This window comes from Phocoena sinus, chromosome 4 (genome assembly GCF_008692025.1).
Source record: "Phocoena sinus isolate mPhoSin1 chromosome 4, mPhoSin1.pri, whole genome shotgun sequence".
In the NCBI taxonomy this organism is placed as follows: Eukaryota; Metazoa; Chordata; class Mammalia; order Artiodactyla; family Phocoenidae; genus Phocoena; species Phocoena sinus.
In genome coordinates, this window is record NC_045766.1 from 19,679,614 (window position 1) to 19,702,759 (window position 23,146).

Consider the following 23,146-nt stretch of genomic DNA (forward strand, 5'->3'; position numbering starts at 1 on the left):
ATTCATGGTACAATATACATCAGTTTCCCTTTCCGTCCATAATTCCAACCTCTACTAATTATTTATGTAATTTAAAAGAAGGGAATATGATATTTACATAAACAGTGTGTGGAAGAGTAGAATACATACACATGTATATACTGGAAAAAGCAAAATCTCGCTGAAGGGCATATGAGAAACTGATGGCTTTGGCTGCCTGTCCAGAAGAGAGGAAGGGTGTTTCTGGTACTTTCAAATTTTGAAAGTAGTATCTATCATGTAACCAAAAAAGTTAAGAATTTGAATAAAAAATATCTTTCAGTGAGTCTGAAAGCCCTCCAGCTTGACACAGATCCATTAAGCAACTACTCTATAGCTGCTTGGTTAAAAAAAACATGCCTAAAGCCATGCAATGGTACTATATCATCCATTCTTCTATCTCCATCTTCTCACCAGAGTTCCAGAGAGTGAAACTCTATGTAAGCGGAAACACAGAACACTGGAGATATTCCTCCTGAACAGTAAACACAAGAGAACCAGTTTCCTAGTCTAGCAACTAAGTGATCCCTAAGTCTTCTCTTAAATTCTGAGAACCTATGAGATTAAATGATATTTCACCAACCACATTTGTGTATGGTGTGAAGCAGTGTTCTAATTTCATTCTTTTACACGTAGCTGTCCAGTTTTCCCAGCACCACTTACTGAAGAGGCTGTCTTTTCTCCACAGTATATTCTTGCCTCCTTTATCAAAGATAAGGTGACCATATGTGCGTGGGTTTATCTCTGGGCTTTCTATCCTGTTCCTTTGATCTATATTTCTGTTTTTGTGCCAGTACCATACTGTCTTGATTATCGTAGATTTGTAGTATAGTCTGAAGTCAGGGAGCCTGATTCCTCCAGCTCTGTTTTTCTTTCTCAAGATTGCTTTGGCTATTCGGGGTCTTTTATGTTTCCGTACAAATTGTAACATTTTTTGTTCTAGTTCTGTGTAAAATGCCATTGGTACTTTGATAGGGATTGCACTGAATCTGCAGAGTGCTTTGGATAGTATAGTCATTTCACAATGTTGATTCTTCCAATCCAAGAGCCAACCACATCTGTGTCTCTAGGTTTCCCCTGTTCACATATCCCCTCCCCAACTTGAACAGATTTCAAAGAATCTCTTTAAGGAAAAAGTCTGTGTAGCACAAATCTGAAAACATAAATAGATGTTAGAAAAATATGTGGGGACTTCCCTGGTGGCACAGTGGTTAAGGATCCGCCTGCCAATGCAGGGGGACACAGGTTCAATCTCTGGTCCGGGAAGATCCCACATGCCGTGGAGCAACTAAGCCCATTTGCCACGACTACTGAGCCTGCACTCTAGTAGTGCCCACGAACCACAACTACTGAGCCCATGAGTCACAACTACTGAAGCCCGCGTGCCTAGAGCCCATGCTCTGCAACAAGAGAAGCCACCGCAATGAGAAGCCCGCACACCACAACGAAGAGTAGGCCCCTCTCACCACAACTAGAGAAAGCCTGCGTGCAGCAAAGAAGACCCAACGCAGCCAAAAAAATAATTTTAAAAAATAATAAACTGGAGGCTTCCCTGGTGGCACAGTGGTTGAGAGTCCACCTGCCGATGCAGGGGACACGGGTTCGTGCCCCAGTCCGGGAAGATCCCACATGCCGCGGAGCAGCTGGGCCCGTGAGCCATGGCCGCTGAGCCTGCGCGTCCGGAGCCTGTGCTCCGCAACGGGAGAGGCCACAACAGTGAGAGGCCCGCATACCGCAAAAAAAAAATAATAATAAACTGGAAAAATACGTGTTAAAGTCAAAAATGATAACTGTCTTGGTAAACTTCAATCAAATATAAAAGAGATACTTATAGAAAACGTAAAATGATCCTATTTAAAATAAATTATATATCTGTAATATGTTACTCTTTGTAAAGAGGAATTAAGAAAATATACATGTACCTACTACTTTCTGCCAAAGAAATAAAGGAAAGATAACCCAGGAAAACAGATAGATACATACATAGATACATAGATAGATATGAAAATGTACAGAGAAAGGAATGCAGGCTATATGCCTGAGTATAACAATTATTATCTCTTATCATCTCACACCAGTCAGAATGGCCATCATCAAAAAATCTACAAACAATAAATGCTGGAGAGGGTGTGGAGAAAAGGGAACCCTCTTGCACTGCTGGTAGGAATGTAAATTGATACAGCCACTATGAAGAACAGTATGGCGGTTCCTTAAAAAACTAAAAAATAGAACTACCATACGACCCAGCAATCCCACTACTGGGCATATACCCTCAGAAAACCATAATTCAAAAAGAGTCATGTACCAAAACGTTCACTGCAACTCTATTTACAATACCCAGGACATGGAAGCAACCTAAGTGTCCACTGACAGATGAATGGATAAAGAAGATGTGGCACATATATACAATGGAATATTACTCAGCCATAAAAAGAAACGAAACTGAGTTATTTGTAGTGAGGTGGATGGACCTAGAGACTGTCATACAGAGTGAAGTAAGTCAGAAAGAGAAAAATACTGTATGCTAACACATATATATATATGGAATCTAAAAAAAAAAAAAAAAGGAAAAAGAAAAAAAGTGGTCAGAAGAACCTAGGGGCAAGACGGGAATAAAGATGCAGACCTACTAGAGAATGGACTTGAGGATACGGGGTGGGGGAGGGTAAGCTGGGACAAAGTGAAAGAGTGGCATGGACATATATACACTACCAAACGTAAAATAGCTAGTAGTGGGAAGCAGCCGCACAGCACAGGGAGATCAGCTCCGTGCTTTGTGACCACCTAGAAGGGTAGGATAGGGAGGGTGGGAGGGAGGGAGACGCAAGAGGGAAGAGATATGGGGACATATGTGTAACTGATTCACTTTGTTATAAAGCAGAAAGTAACACACCATTGTAAAGCAATTATACTCCAATAAAGATGTTTAAAAAATATAATAATAATTATCTCTGAGGAGGGCAATGGGAATGGGGAGAACAGAGGAGGTTGGAGTAGAAAGGTCTGAAAGGGGACTTCCACTTTCTCTTGTATTTTCCTTCTTTATTTGAATTTTTTACAACTAGTATATGGTTACTGAATAACTAGGGACATTTCAGGAAAGGTGAAATGTACCTAAAAGCTAATTCCCATTAACTTTATTTTTTTAATAAAACCTGAAAGTAGCAGGAGTGTTATCTTTTTCTAAAAGCATTACTTTTTCTAACAGAAGAAATTACCCAAAATGTGAATCTCTTACACACCACACACACATATATGTACCTAAACACAGTCCTGTTAAACAAAATTAAAGAAACTTTCCTTTTCCTCCTGATGTTTCTATTCCTTCCAGAAACCCAGTAACTTGCAAAGTGTTCAATATCGGGACTTCCCTGTGGTCCAGTGGTGGAGAATCTGCCTTACAATGAATGCAGAGGATGCAGGGTCAATCCCTAGTCAGTGAACTAAGATCCCACATGTCGCCAAGCAACTAATCCCACATGCCACAAGTACTGAGCTCACGCACCTCAACTAGAGCCCACGTGCTGCAAACTAAAGAGCCCACGTGCTCTGGAACCCACGCATCACAACTACAGAGCCTGCGCCCTGGAGCCTGTGCGCCACAACTAGAGAAGCAAAAACCTGCATGCCACTACTAAAGAGAAGCCCACGCAACACAACGAAGATCCCTCATGCCGCGGCTAAGACCCGATGCAGCCAAAAATACATTAAATAAATATATAATAAATAAATAAATCTTTAAAAAAAAATGTTCAATATCTCTCTAATGCAAATTTCCCCTTCTCAAACCCACTGTCATAGTTAAGCATCCCTCACTGCTCTTCTGGACTGCATATATTGTAATACTTCCCCTCCCTGTCTCCCTACCTTTGAAGGGAATCCTTCCAAGTCTGCCCTCAGATCACAGAAGTATATTTTATAATTCTACTCCAAGGATCTTGGGCTACTTGTACAAATGCAATCAAGGGACAGTTGAGCAATTCTCCAAATAATCTGATGATTAGAGGCAACCAAATTAATCTATTTTTAAAATTTCAGACAAATTTTAATAGCTGCTAAAGCAGTCTGATAAAAAGATTGAAGCGTATGGAGTAGAAACTATTGACTAAAATAATTATCCTGCTCGTTCTGGATCGGTTTGATATCTCCTTCAAAGAGACAGTAATAGCTTTGGATCCTGGTGTGTAGCAAAATGTGAATACATCTGAGAACTGCCACCAGTGAGGATTTGATATTAAAATTACTTTCCTTTTAAATTAATTTATTTATTTATGGCTGCATTGGGTCTTCGTTGCTGCATGCGGGTTTTCTCTAGTTGTGGCGAGCGGGGGCTACTCTTCAATGCGGTGTGCAGGCTTCTCACCGTGGTAGCTTCTCGGTGCGGAGCACAGGCTCTAGGCGCGTGGGCTTCAGTAGTTGTGGGACGTGGGCTCAGCATTTGTGGCTCACAGGCTCTCGAGTGCAGGCTCAGTAGTGTGGCACACAGGCTTAATTGCTCCACGGCATGTGGGGTCTTCCCAGAAGGCTCAAACCCGTGTCCCCTGCATTGGCAGGCAGATTCTTAACCACTGCCCCACCAGGGAAGCCCTAAAATTGCTTTTGACAACTCAATACAGGAAAGAGGTAACAACTGAAATGAAAACTTAATATTCCTTTTTTTTTTTTTTTTTTCCTTTTGCGGTACACGGGTCTCTCACTGTTGCGGCCTCTTCCCTTGCGAAGCACAGCCTCCGGACGCGCAGGCTCAGCAGCCATGGCTCACGGGCTCAGCCGCTCGGCGGCACGTGGGATCTTCCAGGACCAGGGCACAAACCCGTATCCCCTGCAGCGGCAAGCGGACTCTCAACCACTGCGCCACCAGGGAAGCCCCCAAAATTAATATTCTTGATAGTTGCCCTTCCCTCAGAGGGAAAGCAGCAAACAAGCAATGCCACCATAAAGGATTTAGCAAAGTGCCTGCTATATTGTAAGCATTCCATAAACCTTGGCTATCATTATTAATATGCCTAACACAGGGTTAGACCTCCATCTTACCCACCTATGCATTAATTGTACAGGTATAATACAAGTCAAGGTAGAAGACAGAATAAATACAATTTTCTTAAGCTTTAATGATACTTAAACTAAACATTATAGTGTCCACTGTGTTTAATTCTGTAATACCTTACAAAATTACCTTTTTAATCATCAAAATAGCTGAATTTCTTTACTTTGTAGTTACATGCATTGATTACATAAATTCAAAAGCACAAAAGGAAATTCAAAGGCACATAATTCAAAAGCACAAACGGATATACAATAAAGTCTCCCTACCACAAATGTCTCTCAGCATCCGAGGTTACACTCCCCAGAGGCAAGCAACGTATAACAGTTTTTGGGTATCCTTTCAGAAAGCCTGCATCAAGGGAGTTCCCTTGTGGCTTAGTAGTTAGGATTATGGGCTTTCACTACCGTGGCCTGGGTTCAACCCCTGGTTGGGGAACCGAGATCCTGCAAGCCACACGGCGTGGCCAAAATAAAAATAAATAAATAATAAAAAGGATTAAATTATATGTTTATGTACCAATTATCTTCAGAAAAGTAAGCCAGAAAAAGTTGATGTTATTCATTAGGTTTTAACTGAATGGAGCAGTTCCTTATAATATCAACTGCATAGTTGGGAAATAAAACACTAACTTAACGTGTATTCAGTTTAAATTGGTATGTATTTTTAAATTCCTGAAAAAAATAAACTACTTTGTACATTAAAAAATAAAGAATTTTTCCATTTTAAATAATAATGCAGGGAATTCCCTGGCGGTCCAGTTAGGACTCTTCGCTTTTCACTGCCGAGGGCGCAGGTTTGATCCCTGGTCCTGAAACTAAGATCCCACAACCTGCGTGGCACGGCCAAAAATTTAAAAAAAATTTTTTAGGGATTCCCTGGTGGTGCAGTGCTTTAAGAATCTGCCTGCCAATGCAGGAGACACAGGTTCAAGCCCTGATCCAGGAAGATCCCACATGTCACGGAGCAACTAATCCCATGTGCCACGACTACTGAGCCTGCACTCTAGAGCCCGTGGGCCACAACTACTGAGCCCACGGGCCACAACTACTGAAGCCCACGGGCCACAACTACTGAAGCCCACGTGCCTAGAGCCTGTGCTCCACAACAAGAGAAGCCACCACAATGAGAAACCCGCACACCACAACAAAGAGTAGCCCCTATTTGCCACAACTAGAGAAAGCCCACTCACCACAACTAGAGAAAGCCCGCGTGCAGCAACAAAGACCCAATGCAGCCAAAAATAAAATTAATTAATTTAAAAAATAAAATGACCTTAGCAATTTTCTAAAAAAAAAAAAAGATTGCTACCTTTTAAGATTACATTTTAAGGCAAACATTATTGACACTGTCAATAATATATGAAGACTTCAAGAAGAATTGTATTCCTTAAAAATATTTTCCTTTACTAAAATCAGATCCCAACCTCAGCATACAACTAACTAGATGTAGTCAGTCCAAAACTTCTCTTAAGTTATTAAATAGTTCATTTTCAAAATGGATAATACATCAGTGGCTTTAGGTCTCCACACCCACTCAGGAATGACGAAAGAATACCTGTAATTTTGTAACTACACAGTTCTCATCTATAGACACCATTGCTTATAAATGAATTTAAAATAGTGATTAGCTCAAAACAATTATTATGGAATTTATAAGATAGGATTTTCCTGTTCTAAGCGCTTGCATTTTATTTTGTAAAATAATACACAATTTGGGAAATAATGTTAAAGGCGAACTGGGTAACTAAAATAACATTTGTGAGTCACTGAGATTACTGTCAACAGAAAAAAGTTCAGACTTCTAAGAGGGAAAAGTGACCCACCTGCCCCAATTTGGGCCCACACACGGCTTGTCTATGGGAAGAGGCATACTCAGTAAGAGCTCAACTCTTTAGCTGTAAAGAAAATAATCACAAATCCCCCATTTGCAGATTGGATGTGCTGTCATAATGGCTTATAATGGCATCACAACCAGAAACTTGCCTGAAACAAGTTAACTGGGCTCCAGAGTTAGAAAGAAAACCTCCATTGTATCCTATGCATCTCCTTCTATGTGTCTGAGTACTACTAATGGTAGATGTAATGTTAACGCTCACATTCCTTTCTCCTGTGAATATGAAAAAAAAGGCCAAATAGTATTAATGCTTCTCAATTCACTATTTTTTTAAGTTAAGGGATTAACAACTGTAGTCTATTGGTTCATTTATTCAAAGTAAATTTATGAAAAAAAAAAAGTAAATTTATGTCTAACTTCCTCTATTCCCAATAATTTAGGATCAAGCTTAGCAACATGTTTTAATATACCACCCAAACAAATTACCTAAGCAGAAGAGGAAAAAAAAACCTGTGTTTTCTTATTTTAAAACTCTGTAGGGCTTCCCTAGTGGCGCAGTGGTTGAGAGTCCGCCTGCTGATGCAGGGGATGCGGGTTCGTGCCCAGGTCTGGGAAGATCCCACATGCCGCGAAGAGGCTGGACGGCCGCTGAGCCTTCGCGTCTGGAGCCTGTGCTCCGCAACGGGAGAGGCCACGACAGTGAGAGGCCCATGTACCGCAAAAAAAAAAAAATCTGTAGAGATGATCTACACAAGCGGACTAGGACCTCTAACTATACAAAGTCATACATTAAGTATTTTTGTTACTTACACATATATGACAAACCACAAAACCACAGTCCAATTGTAAAGCCAAGGGAAAAGGAAAAGCTCATCTTACATTCAAAACAAAGGTATGGGACTTCCCTGGTGGTCCAGTGGGTAAGACTCCGCAATCCCAATGCAGCGGGCCGGGGTTTGATCCCTGGTCAGGGAACTAGATCCCGCATGCCTGCCACAACTAAGAGTTCACATGACACAACTAAGAAGCCCACATGCCCCAACTAAAGATCCCGCATGCTGCAACTAAGACCCAGTGCAACCAAAATAAATAAATAAATATTTATTTTTTAAAAAAAGGTACACTATATCACATAACTAATTCATTGTTTAACTGTTAACTCTAATCCATAAAACAGGACTATACACATAAAAACTTGTTTAAGAGTAGTGAGTGAAAGTTAATGGTTAAATGATTAGAAAATTGCTTCCTGTTTTCAAATACCCAGGTACTGTAAAATGAAGGTGGTGATTATTACACTAAAAAGCAACACTTTAAACTTATATAGTCTCGGGCTTCCCTGGTGACACAGTGGTTAAGAATCTGCCTGCCAATGCAGGGGACACAGGTTTGAGCCCTGGCCTGGGAAGATCTCACGTGCCGCGGAGCAACTAAGCCCATGCGCCACAACTACTGAGCCTGCGCTCTAGAGCCCACGAGCCACAACTACTGAAGCCCACACGCCTAGAGCCCATCCTCCGCAACAAGAGAAGCCACCACAATGAGAAGCCCGCACACCACAATGAAAAGTAGCCCCTGCTCACCACAACTAGAGAAAGCCCGCGCACAGCAATGAAGACCCAACACAGCCAAAAATAAATTAATTAAAAAAATAAGAAAGGAAAGAGCCCTCTTCAAAAAAAAAAAAATAATATATATATATATATATAGTCTCTTTCAACCTTCCTCTGAAGGACCTAACAAATAAAAAAACTATTGAGGCAATCAGTTATAAGCATAAATTCTACCCCAGTGTTCACAGCAACATTATTTACAATAGCCAAGATATGGAAGCAACCTAAGTGTCCATCAACAAATGAATGAATACAGAAGAGTGGTGTATATATATATATATATATATATATATATATATATATATATACAATGGATTACTACTCCATTATAAATAAAAAGAACAAAATTTTGCCATTTGTAACAACATGGATGGATATGGAGGATATTATGCTAAGTGAAATAAGTCAGAAAGAGAAACACATACTGTATGATAACACTTATATGTGGAATATAAAAATTAAAACAAACTAGTGAATATAAGAAAAAAGACTTACAGATATAGAGAACAAACTAGTGGTTACTAGTAGGGAGAGGGAAGGCAGGAGGAGCAAGATGGGGTAGGGCACCGGTCCCCAAATTTTTTGGCACCAGGGACCAGTTTCGTGGAAGACAATTTTTCCACGGCCAGGGCAGGGACGGGGGGGTGGGGGCAGGAGGGGGTTCAGGTCATAATGCAAAAGATGCTTTAGGCAGTAATGCAAGCCATGGGGAGCGGCAGATGAAGCTTTGCTCGCTCACCTGCCACTCATCTCCTGCGGTGCAACCCAGTTCCTAACAGGCCTTGGACCACTACCGGTCTGTGGCCTGGGGGTTGGGGACTCCTGGGGTAGGGTATTAAGAGGTACAAACTACTATGTATAAAATAAATAAGCTACAAGAGTACATTGTACAAGACAGGGAATATTTTATAATAACTATAAATGGAGTATAACCTTTAAAAATTGTGAATCACTACGTTGTACACCTGAAACTTATATAATATTGTAAATCAACTATTCCTCAAAAAAAATAAATTTAAAAATAAATAAATAAGCAAAAGCATAAATTCTAGAGTCATACAGACCAGAGTTCAAAACCTGACTCTCCCACTTAAAAGCTGTGTGCCACCTGGCACGTTAACTTCCCAAAGCTTCAGTTTACTCATCTCTTTTGTAATAAATTTATTTATTTATGGCTGCATTGGGTCTTCGTTACTGTGTGCAGGTTTTCTCTAGTCGCGGCGAGCGGGAACTACTTTTTGTTGCGCTGCGTGGGCTTCTCATTGCAGTGGCCTCTCTTGTTGTGGAGCACGGGCTCTAGGCACAGGCTTCAGTAGTTGTGGCACGTGGGCCCAGCAGCCGTGGTTCGCGAGCTCAGCAGTTGTGGCACACAGGCTTACCTGCTCTGTGGCATGAGGGATCTTCCCGGACCAGGGCTCAAACCCGGAACCCCTGCATTGGCAGGCGGACTCTCAACCACTGCGCCACCAGGGGAGCCCTCCTCATCTCTTAAATGAGGATATCATTAGTACCTTCATTACAAGTTTGTTATGAAGATAAAATGAATAATGCACAAAGAGGAGTTAGCATAACATGACACATAGGTGAGCATTCAATAATGTTAACTTTGGTTATAGTTTAATCCTATATAGTAAATCACACAGAGGAGTTTTTCTAATAGGCTATATTGACAGTCACAGCTTTAAATGACAAAAGAACATATTGATAAAAGGAAGCAGATAATAATAGAATACATAGAATTAAACAAGTCACTGATTAAAAAATAATTGCCTGGCTCTCAAGGAGAAGATAGTAAATTCTTCATAAGTTAAAGGTAAAACAATTGTTACTGGTTGGTACAGCATATATAGTTCTCTATAACACACACACACACACACACACACACACACACACACACACACACAGTAGACATTCCTTGTAGGTAGAATGAGAATCTAAAACCCAGAAGCCTCTCAGTTAGGGAAAATTTTAATAATTTAATAATGGAATGTTGAGTGAAGTACATCAAGAGTTAAGAACTAATGATTTCCAATGAAAATGTGAAATTTCCACAGCCATCAAAAAAACAAAAATAAAATAATTATAATTGATCATAACATTGTCCAAAATCAACAACCATCTTCTATGGATGTTTCCTTAGTGCAAAAAACAAGTGTGTTAAGAGAATTCCAGTTGGTTTTCCCCAGGACATGCCTCTAATAATTAACTACAATGAATCTCATTGGAGGAATGATGTCCATGTAGCTGATAAACATGGAACCTAACTTTTGAAAATATACAACTGCAGAAATAAGTTTTAAATAAATTTGTGTTCAGATAACATAAGGGCAGCAATTTGTAATGATTTATAAAGTCAGAGGAAAACACCGATTTTAATAGTATGATATCTAAATACAAGATCTACACTAAATCAGTAGTTCAAGAATAAGCAATTTTAAATGACCATATTTCAACTATTTAATAGAAATTAGTTACTGTGTAACTACATGTAAGTAACATGTCAGAGGTAGTAAGTAGTGGCCTGGCTACAAGAAATGAGCACCTCTATCTCAAATAGAAGGTCTTCATTTTAACTCCTATGAAAATGTTTAACAGGTTAAGTGATTAAATAAACATTAAAGAGAACTTCAAATTGTAGTAAATTTATAATTCTGACAATCTGCAATACTCATTTAAATCACAAAAGCTCAATCATTTAAGCTAGTAAAGTACAAATGTCTCAAAATGGAGTTTGGCCTCTTGTTGACAGTCACCTCAAATCTCTTCCAGTGGCTCAGCAGGTAAGGAATTCATGGAATTCAGGGCTTCAAGGTCTAGTAAGCATTACTAAACCTTACTGGTTAAACCATCCAGTCAACACCAAGTTATGTGGGGCAATGCCTGTAGATTATCTAACTCCTTTGTCCCTTCCCACATATTCTCTACTTCATAACTACCATTACTTCTAAACGGTACAAAGAGGTAAACATGAAATTGGTAAATATTATAAATTAGTTATTAGAAATGCAAAGAAAAACTATGGTCAGGAATGTGGTTAAACTGCAGTTTAAATAAAGCTTCTGGATTACCCATGGATTTCTTTTAATCCACATAATCCTCCTCCTGAAGGCATGGATAATCAGGTTCGCATTTCCATTGAAGGCAAATGAGCATTTGCCCGGTGGTCTCCCAAGTAGCCAGAGCAGCAGGAGACAAGCTACAGGGTCAGGGATGCAGCAGTCCCTCCAGGGTTTGCAGTAGGAGACTGTGAGCTGCTGACCTGTGCTCTAACAATACCACAACACAGGGGACTGTCAGATTAACTTTCTTTATTTTGGCGGTAAATTCCCCCTATTAAAGGCTCAACAGATAATAACCTCAGGTGACCTACTTTAAATAATCAAGAAAATAAGGAAATATACATTCTTGGTGAAGAAGCGGGGGAAAGACAGATCATGGAGCCAGGACTCAGGGGAAGGATGTGTAAATTTTTGAGGAAATGAGGGAATTTCTAAATTATTGACTGCTTTAGGCTGGAAAAAAGTTAAACGAATAATGGAAAGCTACCTTTGCAATACACCATAGCTATAAAGATAGCACATCTTTCCCTCAAACCCTAGGAGAGTTGAATACCTGAAACAACTAAATGCTGGAATAAAATGGATAGTCTAGCAGAGGTGACAATGCTAGAGAGAGAGAACAGAGAAAAGCTGAGACTTCATAACATAATCCTTGGCAAAATTAATCTCCAGTTTACCCTAGCTTACCCTGCGATTGCAGTAAATGGGATTCTGGGTTTATCAAAGACACATGAGAAGATATGTTATGCCATCCTTTATGATTTTATCACAGACTTAGCCTCCAAATTTCTTTGTTAGATGCTCCCTATTGTAACTTGACATCATGGGATTTGCCTCACTTGACAGGTTCCAGAAGTTATACAATAGTTTTTTTTTTTTAATTTAAAGCCTTTTAAACATTCCTCCATCTACAAAGTTTATTACTTTATTGCATGTAAACCCATTACGTTGAAGACTGGAGTTCTTTCATTTATATTTCTAAAAGAAAACCAACAATTAGGTTGATCAATTATCCACTTATTCCAAGTTCTAACATATTCTATGCATGAGAGACTTTCCCTTTAAAAAAACAAATAAATCCAGGGAATTTGCTGGCGGTCCAGTGGTTAGGACTCTGCGCTTTCACTGCCAAGGGCCTGGGTTCAACCCTTGGTCAGGGAACTAAGACCCTACAAGCCGTGTGGCGGCCAAAAAATAAAATAAAAAAATAATTCCAAGTGTTAAAAATGAAGGGGAGGCTGACCACAAAGGGGTAACATGAGGGAATTCTTTGGGGTGTTGGAATTATTCTGTACATTGTTAATGGTGGTGATAGTTACAAGAATCTAGGCATGTGTTAAAACTCATAGGACTGTACATGAAAAAGTTTTTGTAAAATTTTAAAATTCAATGTCACTCTCCTTTTAGAAATGTCTTTTTTATTAAAAAAAAAAAAAAAAAACAACTATCAACTCAGAAAAAGAAAGGTCTAAATTAGAGATACGCAATCTGCATTATCAGAGCAACCGGTAGGTAACACACTATACACACCCAAACATACATCTAATACCTTTCATTTTTCCTCTCTCAACTGGAAGCTTGTGACTCAGGATTATTTAACCTGGAGATGATAACATAAAGGTTACCATGGAATATATGAGAGAACAACTTAAAAAGGAAGTACACCAGTTTAGAATCACTCCAAAGGGTAAAGCTGGACCCAGTGGCTGGAAAATACAGGAAGTCAGACTTTGATTATGAGAAAGCAGAAAGGCCTCTTCAAGTAAGGATAGTATCCTTTCACACAAGGTGTCCCAGCAGACATCAAACTACCAAAAGCACATAGGCACTCCTTAGAAAAACAGCCCATACAAATCAGGCAGTGGAGAGAAGGCAGAGGGGAAAAAAAAGTGTCAAAATTTGGAGAGGGAGATGAGAAGGTAAAAGGAGTGAGAAGCAAAGTTGCCCCACACAAGCCTGAAAATCTATAATATTCTCCTTTATCTTCCTTTTTTTCTTCTCTTCTACTAAATTTCCAGTATTGTTCTTCTAGTCTAGGATTTCCTTCTCCAACGTATCTTTTTACTATTATCTACTCTGACAATGGAATTCTACACCTTGATTTTTCCATACCCTTCTTTCTTCACAAACCTACTAGATAGTCTTTGGGGCTTCAGTCTCAGGCAGGGGGAAAATCCTAAATTATTTGCCTCTTTCTACAACATGACAAGGCTTGCAAGTGAGCAGTTAGCAGAAGCCAAATGATAGGGACTTATCTCTCCAAGATATGGTAAGATATGATAACTGAATCAAATGGTTCAGAGGATATTTACATAAATGCACACAAGGGGGGGGCTCAGATTTTTAAAAAATAGTGTAATTGAAATAAATAAACACACCTGTTCTCTGTAAAAATTGCAACTGCTACCCTATAGGATTTGGTATGCAATACTGGATTAAACTACCACATTCTATAGAACCAGTCCCCTCCAGTCAAGACCAAAATTCAACGCTTCTAAAGAACAAAACAAGGCTGGAAAACTTGTATGGTTTCTTATTCACAAAAATACTAATGATCCAGTATACAATGAACAAAATCCACATTTGTTTTTGTTATTAACGGCTTGACGTCTAAATGCTTAGCCTTTTCAGGAGGTACAGTACCTTAATGAAGACTGAGAAAGTAAGGATACCTAATAGAATAACTCTAGGCCCTGTGATCACTTCCTCATTTGCACAAATCTGGGACCAAAAAAGGGTCAAGTGTGTTCAGTACATGTTATACTTGGAATCGGAAGATTTTATAATGTATTTCATTCACACATTCATTCATTCAACATTAGTTAAATTTTCCAGACACTGTTCTGGTTACTGAGAATACCCCAGGGAAGACCAAGTCCCTTCCATCAGAGAGTTTATAATATGTTGGAGGGAAAAGACCATAAACAAACAAGAAAATAAGCAAGATAATTAGCTGATAATGTAGGTAGAGTTTGGACTTACTTTTTAGTGCAATAAGAAGCCCCTGGAGCAGGAGACTAAGTAAAGATCACTCTGACTGCTGTCTGAAAATGGACTGTAGGAGAGCAAGGCCAGAGGCAAGGAGACTAGTTAGGAAGCTACTACCTAGGAACAACTGGGGTGGTGACAATAAAAAATAAAGTGAAGTAGGGACTTCCCTGGTGGTCCAGTGGTTAAGAATCCATCTTGCAATGCAGGGGACGCCGGTTCAATCCGTGGTCAGGGGAACTAAGATCCCACATGCCACGGGGCAGCTAAGTCCACATTCTGCAGCTACTGAGCCCATGTGCCACAACTAAGACCCGATACAGCCAAAAAGTAAATAAATATTTTTTAAAAATAAAAAATAAAGTGAAGTAAATATATGCGGGATACATTTTGGAGGCAAAATCAACAGGGTTTGCTGAAGGACTGGTTGTGTGGGGCAGTGGGGGAGCAGTGAGGCAAAGCGTTGAATTAAGGATGACCACCAGATTTTTCACTTAAGTAGGTGGAACAGGGGGGTAGAGGGGTGCTCTTATGAAATGCAGACTGCTGGGGAAGGAACAGGTTGAAGAATGGAAATCAAGAGCTCCACTTTGAACATGTCAAGTTTAAGATAGACAAATGAAGTGAAGATATGTAGGCAGGTAGAAGAAATGTGAAGCTCAGAACTGGAGATAAAAATCTGAGAGTCAACAGCACAGTGACAGTATTTAAACCACAGGACTTGATGAGATCACTCAGAGAGAATACAGGTAGAAAAAAGTAGAGGGACGGACTTGGACACCCTGAGGCATTAGGACTTTTTGAATTCAAGAAGAGAAGGAAAAGTCAACAAAAGAGATAGAGAAACAGAGTGAAGAGAAGGAAAACCATAAAAGTGGAGTATCCTGGAAGGTTCCTTTATATAATATGATACTCTAATCCACCACCACCCTCCCATCCTGCTGGCCACACACTCTCAAATTCTATAAACAAAAAAAAAAAAAAAAAACTGAGGCCCAGAAAGACTGGGTGACATCCCCAAAGTCTCAGCTACCTGGGACCCAGGACCAGGCCTAAGAGCCAAGGTGTGACTTCTGACCCCTAGCCTTTTCACAGTGGCTAGCAGCGCTTCTACTGTTGGGTTCACCAGTGAGACAACAGGGAAGGTTATAATCTAGGAAGAACACAATGAGACTACAAGGAAGAAGATAATTTAGATTACAAGGTTAATTTTTTTTCCTATGTATTTTGTTTACATTCACAAAGCAAGTTGGATCAAAAGCCTTTATGGATGAGTCTCTAAGAAAAGTAAGAAATACAGACAAGAGGTGAAAAAAGGCAATAAATCAAAACCCAACTCGATTTTCTCCACTTCTAAAAAACACTGTGGGTCTTCCCCAGTGGCACAGTAGTTAAGAATCCACCTGCCAATGCAGGCAACATGGGTTCGAGCCTGGTCCGGGAAGATCCCACATGCTGCGGAGCAACTAAGCCCGTGGGCCACAACTACTGAGCCTGCACTCCAGAGCCCAAGAGCCACAACTACTGAGCCCGTCAGCCACAACTGCTGAAGCCCACGCACCTAGAGCCCGTGCTCCACAACAAGAGAAGCCACCACAATGAGAAGCCCGCACACCGCAACGAAAAGTAGCCCCGGCACGCCTCAACTAGAGAAAGCCCGCACACAGCAACGAAGACCCAACGCAGCCAAAAATAAATAAATTAAATTTAAAAAAAAAAACCACTCTGAAGGTAGAAGACCCTCATTAGGATGTGAATCAGGGGTTGTACAAAAAAGTTTTTTGATTTCAGTCATTTTTGCTTTAGTGAACACAATCCCAGTTTTAAAGCTAAAGATTTTTACTTTGTTCCACACTTGCCTCTGGAACTAGGTTAAGATCTTTATCCTGACCACCCTTTCCTATGCTACTTTATCATGACTTAAGCAGTTCTGCTTTTACCATAAAAATCTTACAGTGTAACCAAAAAATCCCCAAATGATTAATGAACTGCTGAGAATTCTGACTCGTTGGAGATGATTTTATTAGGAATCATATTTCCAAACACCCATTCAGTGCTTCAAAATAAGTACTCATCTAATTTAACTATGATGACTTCACCAGAAATAACACTGCCCACGATGATGTTTACAAAAGCACTTGTCACTCCCTTCGTATGTAGCAATGCAAAAAAAGGAGTCTGTTTCCATATTCTTCTCTGTTTATACTCTGTAACAAGTGACAGTTTAAGTGTCACTTAAGATTATTTAAACAGCAAAGCACTTCAAGTTTGATATGTCCCAGCACCTTGCATCTGAAGCGAATCCTAAAACTCGCTGTTTTATTTAAACAGCAATTCCCACTCGGTACCTGAGACAGGTATTCCAAGGCAGCCTTAGAAAAAATAAAAAGAGAGACTCCAGCATTCTAGGATGAGGCTATAGGATTCGTATTTTGGCCACTGTTAAGATAACAGGCTCCTGTATTAAACAACTCCAGTGGAGGTTACTGCAACATCAAAGCGCTTCGGAAATAAATGCCCCCCAAAAGTACACCCGCAGCCAAGAATCAGCAATAGCTAACAAGGGAAGATGCTGCAGCAGAGTTACTCTTAACAGCCTACCACTGACCAACCACTCGTTTTTCGGTCATGTACATCATCCTGTCCTAGCTTCACAACAACCCTGTGAAGTACGTATAATTATTCCCACTAACAAATCCGGATACTCTGGCCCAAAGCCCCAGGGCTGCTCAGTGGCGGCGCCGGCATTTGAAAACACGACCCTATCCCAACAGTCCAGGATCCCCGCCCCTAAAATACACCCTGCGCAAAAAGGCATCTGAGGATCAGGAGCTCGCGGGTGTCCGCACAGACACAAGGGGCGAGGACGCCGCCTCTCCCCAGACGCCCCTCAGGAACGCAACCCAAAGGGCCGCGTCCCTGCCGCCCGGAGGCCGGGGAGAGCCGCTCACCTTGGAGAGCCCCGGGAGGGCCGCAGGCTAGCTAGGCACCCCCGCGGGCCGGCGTCCTCCGCGTCGGCAGGAAGCGCGGAGCGGCCACTCAGTCGCCGGCGCCGCAGGCTGTGGCGGGCAAGAGCGCGCCGCCGGCCCGCGCGGGGGCACCTCAGAGGCCCGCCGCGACCGCGTCGCCCGTCAGCCGCGCCGCATCCGGGTCCCGCTCCACTGCACTCACCTGCCCGGCGCTCCGCCGCCGCCGCCGCCGCCGCCGCTGCCGCCGGCTCTCGGCTCCAGGTGCGCAGTTAGCAGCCCAGGCCACCGCGACCGTCCAGCTGCGGCGCTCCCATGCCCGTCTCTCTCAGTCGCCACCCGCCTGCCCCGCGCGGCGCTACACCAGCCCGTCGCCCACGGCCATGGCCAGCTCCGCCGCCGCCGCCGCCGCCGCACCGACCAACGGAGCACGCGCGCGCCGTTGACGGAGCGCGCGCGCGCGCGCCCGCCCGCCTCAAGGGCCCGCCTCCCAGCAGCCCTCGCCCCGCCCCGCGAGCCGCTCCGGCCAATACCAGGTCTGCGGGCTGGGCGGGGCAGAGTTGGTCGCGGCTGGGAGGGGAACCGCCGCCTAGCCCTCTCCGGTTGGTGCCTGCTGGGAGGCTGAACCGCCGCCTAGATTTCTCCGGCTGTCCGCCCAGCAGCGGCGCTGCTGTGCGGCAGCTCCTCTTTGAGGCTCCCGGAGGACTCGGAATCGGGAATCCCCAGCAATCCGCTTTCAGGAGAGACCCACCACCTGCCCCGGCCTTCGTAGCCGCCTCCGAGAGATTTCTCTGTTCCTAGTTTCCTTGCCGGCCTTCTCTTCACAGCCACTCTCCCCAGTTCTGCGACTCTGAACTGATATCTCGGTTCCTGGGCCCTACACTTTGCTTTTCCCTCTCCCCCTGTGTCACTCCTCTTCTGGGGGTGGGGCCGCTAGGTCGGCTGACCCACAGCTGGCCCTTCAATCCCTGCACTGGTTATAAAGCAAAAGTCCAGCATTCCAAGCCCAAGATTCTTTTTCTGTGTGTTCATTTTTGCGATAATTAACATTTATCTGCAGAGGCTTACAGTTTACCCAGCCCTGTTCGCATACCTTATCTCCTGTTATCTTTTGACCTCAACCGGGAAATCTCATGGTCCTCTTTCTTAATGGCACACTTCAATTTCACTTACTGAAAACCAAAACTTATTGTAAAGCTACTATATTGTAAGGTTATTGTAACTTATTGCTACTGTAATAGCTCAGGCAAATAGTTGAGTAGTCTGGGATGGAATCTCAAGTAAACCTAATATAAAGCAAAGGTGGCAAACAAGCCTGTGATAAAAGAATAGTTTATTTGATCAAGGATCCTGATTTAATTGACTATTCATAATAAATCTAGAGCCATACCATATTCAAAAATATGTTCCAGAAGAGTTAGACTTAAAAATATACAAAACAAAGACTTAGAGGAAATTTTTTAAAGAATAGTAATATAACGTTAGCGAGGGGAAACTTTAAGCAAGACAGGAAGCTCAGAATCATCAAAGAAAAAAAATTTTCTACCTAAATATTTTGAAAGTTTTGCATAACATCACACTAAGACAAGTTAAAACAAAAAACAATAGACGGAATAGAACTGCACAAAACACATGGCAAACACATATCTCTAACATAAAAGAGTCTCTATTGAGAAAGCAAACTAAAACAGTAATCCATTTTTCACTCATTAGACTGGCAAAAAGACCAATCGATACATAGGAAACAAGCTCTGATGGGAGTGTAAATGCCACAAACTTTCTAGGAGTAATCTGAGAATACCTATTTAAATTTAAAATACATGTACCTATCCATTGACCCAAAAATGCATTAACTCTGCCCTATAGAAAAACTAAAGAAAATACTAATTGTAAGGATGGATCCAAGGATGTTGTGGTGGGTTGAATGTTGGCCCTCCAAAAGAAGCCCACCTGGAACCTGTGAGCATAGCCTTATTTGGGAAAAGGATCTTTACAGATGTAATTAAGTTAAGGATCTTGAAATGAGATCATCCTAGATTTCGGGTGGGCCCTAAATCCAATGACAGGCATCCTTTCAAGAGAAAGGCAGAGAAAGATTTGAGATAGAGACACCGAGATAAAGGGGATGTGAAGAATGAGGCAGTTGGGAATGATGCATGTACAAGCTAAAGAATGCCAAGGATTGCTGGCAGCTACCAGAAGCTAGGAGGGGGCCACAGAACAGGTTTGCAGAGCCTGCTAACACATTGATTTCAGACTTGGAACTCCAAATCCGGGAAAGAATCAATTTCTGTTATTTTAAGCCACTCAGTTTGTGGTTGCCACAGGAAACTAACACAGATGCTTATTGTGTTATGTGAAGTGCAAAACAAACACAAACTAGGAACAATGTGATTGTCCATAGGTAATGGAATATATGAACCAATTGTACTCCCTCCATACTCTGCAATATTATACACTGATCAATGATGAAAATTAGTTAGACCTATCTGTATTGACCTAGAGGGATGTCCTTGATATATTGCTAAAGTGGAAAATGCAAACTGAAGAGGGATAAAGAGTGGTATGATCCTGTTAGTATATTGCTGACCATTTATAGGTATATCCATGGGGGCATAGAGAAAGGGATTGAAGAATTTGTACTAGGCTGATCACATTGGATAGCTCAGAGGGCTGAAATGTCTTTATAGATATTTGATATCTTACTGTTAAAACCATTGTTTGGGAGATATCAGGATATATGTATACATATAGCTGATTCACTTTGTTGTACAGCAGAAAGTAACACAACATTGTAAAGCAATTATACTCCAATAAAGATGTGAAAAAAATTGTATGTATTATCTTATGCATTTAATAAATACAGCTTTAAAGATAAAAAAAGTGGTGAACATAAAGAAAAGGTTCTATCTGTTCAATTTTAGAAGATTCAAATGTTCTCTACTTCCCCACTACTGAGTTCTGAGTTATACATTCAATATATAATCTTTTGGTGTTTTTTAGGGAGTGTTTTTCCCCTTTTTTCCTTCTTCTTACTTATGAGTACTTCCTCACTTCTGAGAATTTCCTAGGCTCAGAAACATTTTTTATTTTTCCTTTTTAGAATTTGAGTGCTTCCTCTTCATTTTATAAGTAGTAAATATGCATGATTTGAAATCCAAAATGTACAACTGAACGTTCAGTAAAAGTCTCTCTCTCAGCTATTACTCGCTCTTCACAACCAAAGTTGTCAGCTTCTTGAGCATCTTTCCAGCCGTATTGTATACATTTATAAGCAAGTACAGGTATATTTCTCCTTTTTTTTTTTTTTGCGATACGCGGGCCTCTCACTGTTGTGGCCTCTCCGGTTGCGGAGCACAGGCTCCGGACGCACAGGCTCAGCGGTCATGGCTCACGGGCCCAGCCGCTCCGCGGCACGTGGGATCTTCCCGGACCGGGGCACGAACCCGTGTCCCCTGCATCGGCAGGCGGACTCTCAAACACTGCGCCACCAGGGAAGCCCTATTTCTCCATTTTTAACACATATGGAAGTGTTTGATTCATGCTTGGTTTTTTTTCCACATAATATCTATCAGGTTGTTTGATATCAGTGCTTATAGAGTTTATCTATTCTTTTACATTGTTACTGGTATACAGAATAGAAAAAACTGCCCACGTCATAAATTTTCACAAACGGAACACACCTGTGTAATTACTTCTCACCTCAATAGAGAACATGACAAATATCTCAGAACCCACTTGTGATCCCTTTCAGTCACTGCCCTACCCCCAGGGGTTACCACAATCTCTATCACTAGAGATTCCTTTTTCCTGTTTTTGAACTTTAATTAAACAGATTCATACGGTGTGTGCTCTTTTTGAGTTTGGCTTTTGCCCTACATTTCCTCTACACTGCTTTGATATTCATACACTACTGCATATAACTGTATTTTGCTCATTCTCATTGTGATACAGTATTTCATTCTATCTGCATTTATTTTCAGGCTATATAATGTTCCATTGTAAGGATATATCAATACTACATTTATCTGGTCCCTTATTGATGAATATTTTTAGACTATGTCCAATTTTTTGATATACAAACAATGCTGCAATGAACAACCTTGAATTTATACCATTTTGTGCATATGCAAGTGTAACCACAGAATAAATCCTTAGAAGTAGAATTATTTGGTCAATAGGTATAGGTATTTGTAATTTTGAAGGATATTGCCAAATTGCCCTCTCTCTGGAATGTACCCTTTACACTCCCACCAGCAGAATACTTGAGAGCTTATTTTCTTAGAATTTTAGAGCTTGGAGCTTGGAGACTTAGAAATTACATTGTATAGCCTACTCATCTTATACAGGGAGAAATCTAAGCCCTTAAAGATGAAAAGAGTTGCACAGAGTCCTAGAACAAGTTACTTACCATCCCCAGATTCTGAAGGAGGAGGCCGGGATGCTCGTCTCCATATCAGAGAGAGCCAACAAAGCCTCAAACATCCTGTCCTGCCACAGTTATTGGCATGCTGCCTCTCTCTCCTCCTCTTCCCCAAGTGCTTTCAAAGACCACTTCAAAAAGGTGCACACACACACACACACACACACACACACACACACACACATCAAGGCCAGGAACCTTAGGAGAAAGGAGACAGAAAGTGAAAGGCAGTGGAGGACAGAAGGGACTCAGGGGGAACAAGACACATTCTCCAGGAAAGCAAAGTAAGATATATATAAGGCTTTGAAGGGAAATTCAATAAAACAATTACACACACAGGTGAGCACACACATACATACACACGGGTCATAACTGAATTATGTGACTGTATACAACTGTAAAAATAATGAGGCAGGGGCTTCCCTGGTGGCGCACTGGTTAAGAATCTGCCTGCCAATGCAGGGGACACGGGTTCGAGCCCTGGCCCGGGAAGATCTCCCATGTTGCAGAGCAACAAAGCCCGTGCACCACAACTACTGAGCCTGCGCTCTGGAGCCTATGAGCCACAACTGCTGAAGCCTGCACACCGCAACAAGAGAAGCCACCGCAATGAGAAGCTCGCGCACCGCAACAAAGAGTAGCCCCCACTCACTGCAACTAGAGAAAGCCTGCGCACAGCAACAAAGACCCAACGCAGCCAAATATAAATAAATAAAATTAATAAATTTATTTTTTTTAAAAATAATAATGAGGTGTTTCTATATGAACTGATCTGGAACAATCTCCAAAATATTATTTAATGAAATAGGCAAGATGCAGAACAGTAAAGTCAGCTACAATTTGTATATGCATAGATTATTATCAGAAAGACAGAAGAAACTATCAGTGGTTGCCTGGGAAAAGGAGAACTAGAGGTTGGGAAACAAGAGTGGAAGGGAGAATTAATTTTTATGGTTATTGTCTTTTATGCTGTTTGAAATTTTATCATGCTCACATATTACCTATTATATAAATATAGATAGATAAATATATGTATAGAGAAAGCATATAAAAGAGTTGTAATTTAGCCAGAAGTTTGACCATCATTGAGTAAGGAGAGGCAAAAAACAAGAAAGGAAGTGGTGGAGCCCTAGTAAGGGAGCCAGTGAGGCAATGGGTGCACTAAAGGACAGGAAGGACACTCAAGGACTAGCCTTGCA

At 41.4% G+C, this 23,146-nt stretch overlaps 1 protein-coding gene across 2 annotated transcripts in view; it reads right to left on the minus strand.

Annotated features, from left to right (window-relative positions):
* PIK3CB (phosphatidylinositol-4,5-bisphosphate 3-kinase catalytic subunit beta) overlaps nt 1-17,961 on the minus strand; it is a 195,625-nt gene extending 177,664 nt beyond the window's left edge. The window contains exon 1 of one of the 2 annotated variants that reach the window (XM_032630188.1): nt 17,730-17,961. The gene's annotated coding sequence lies outside the window, so the exon portion shown is untranslated. The remainder of the gene's footprint in view (nt 1-17,729) is intronic. The other variant, XM_032630189.1, reaches the window with a different exon arrangement.
* Nucleotides 17,962-23,146: the final 5,185 nt, after the last annotated feature.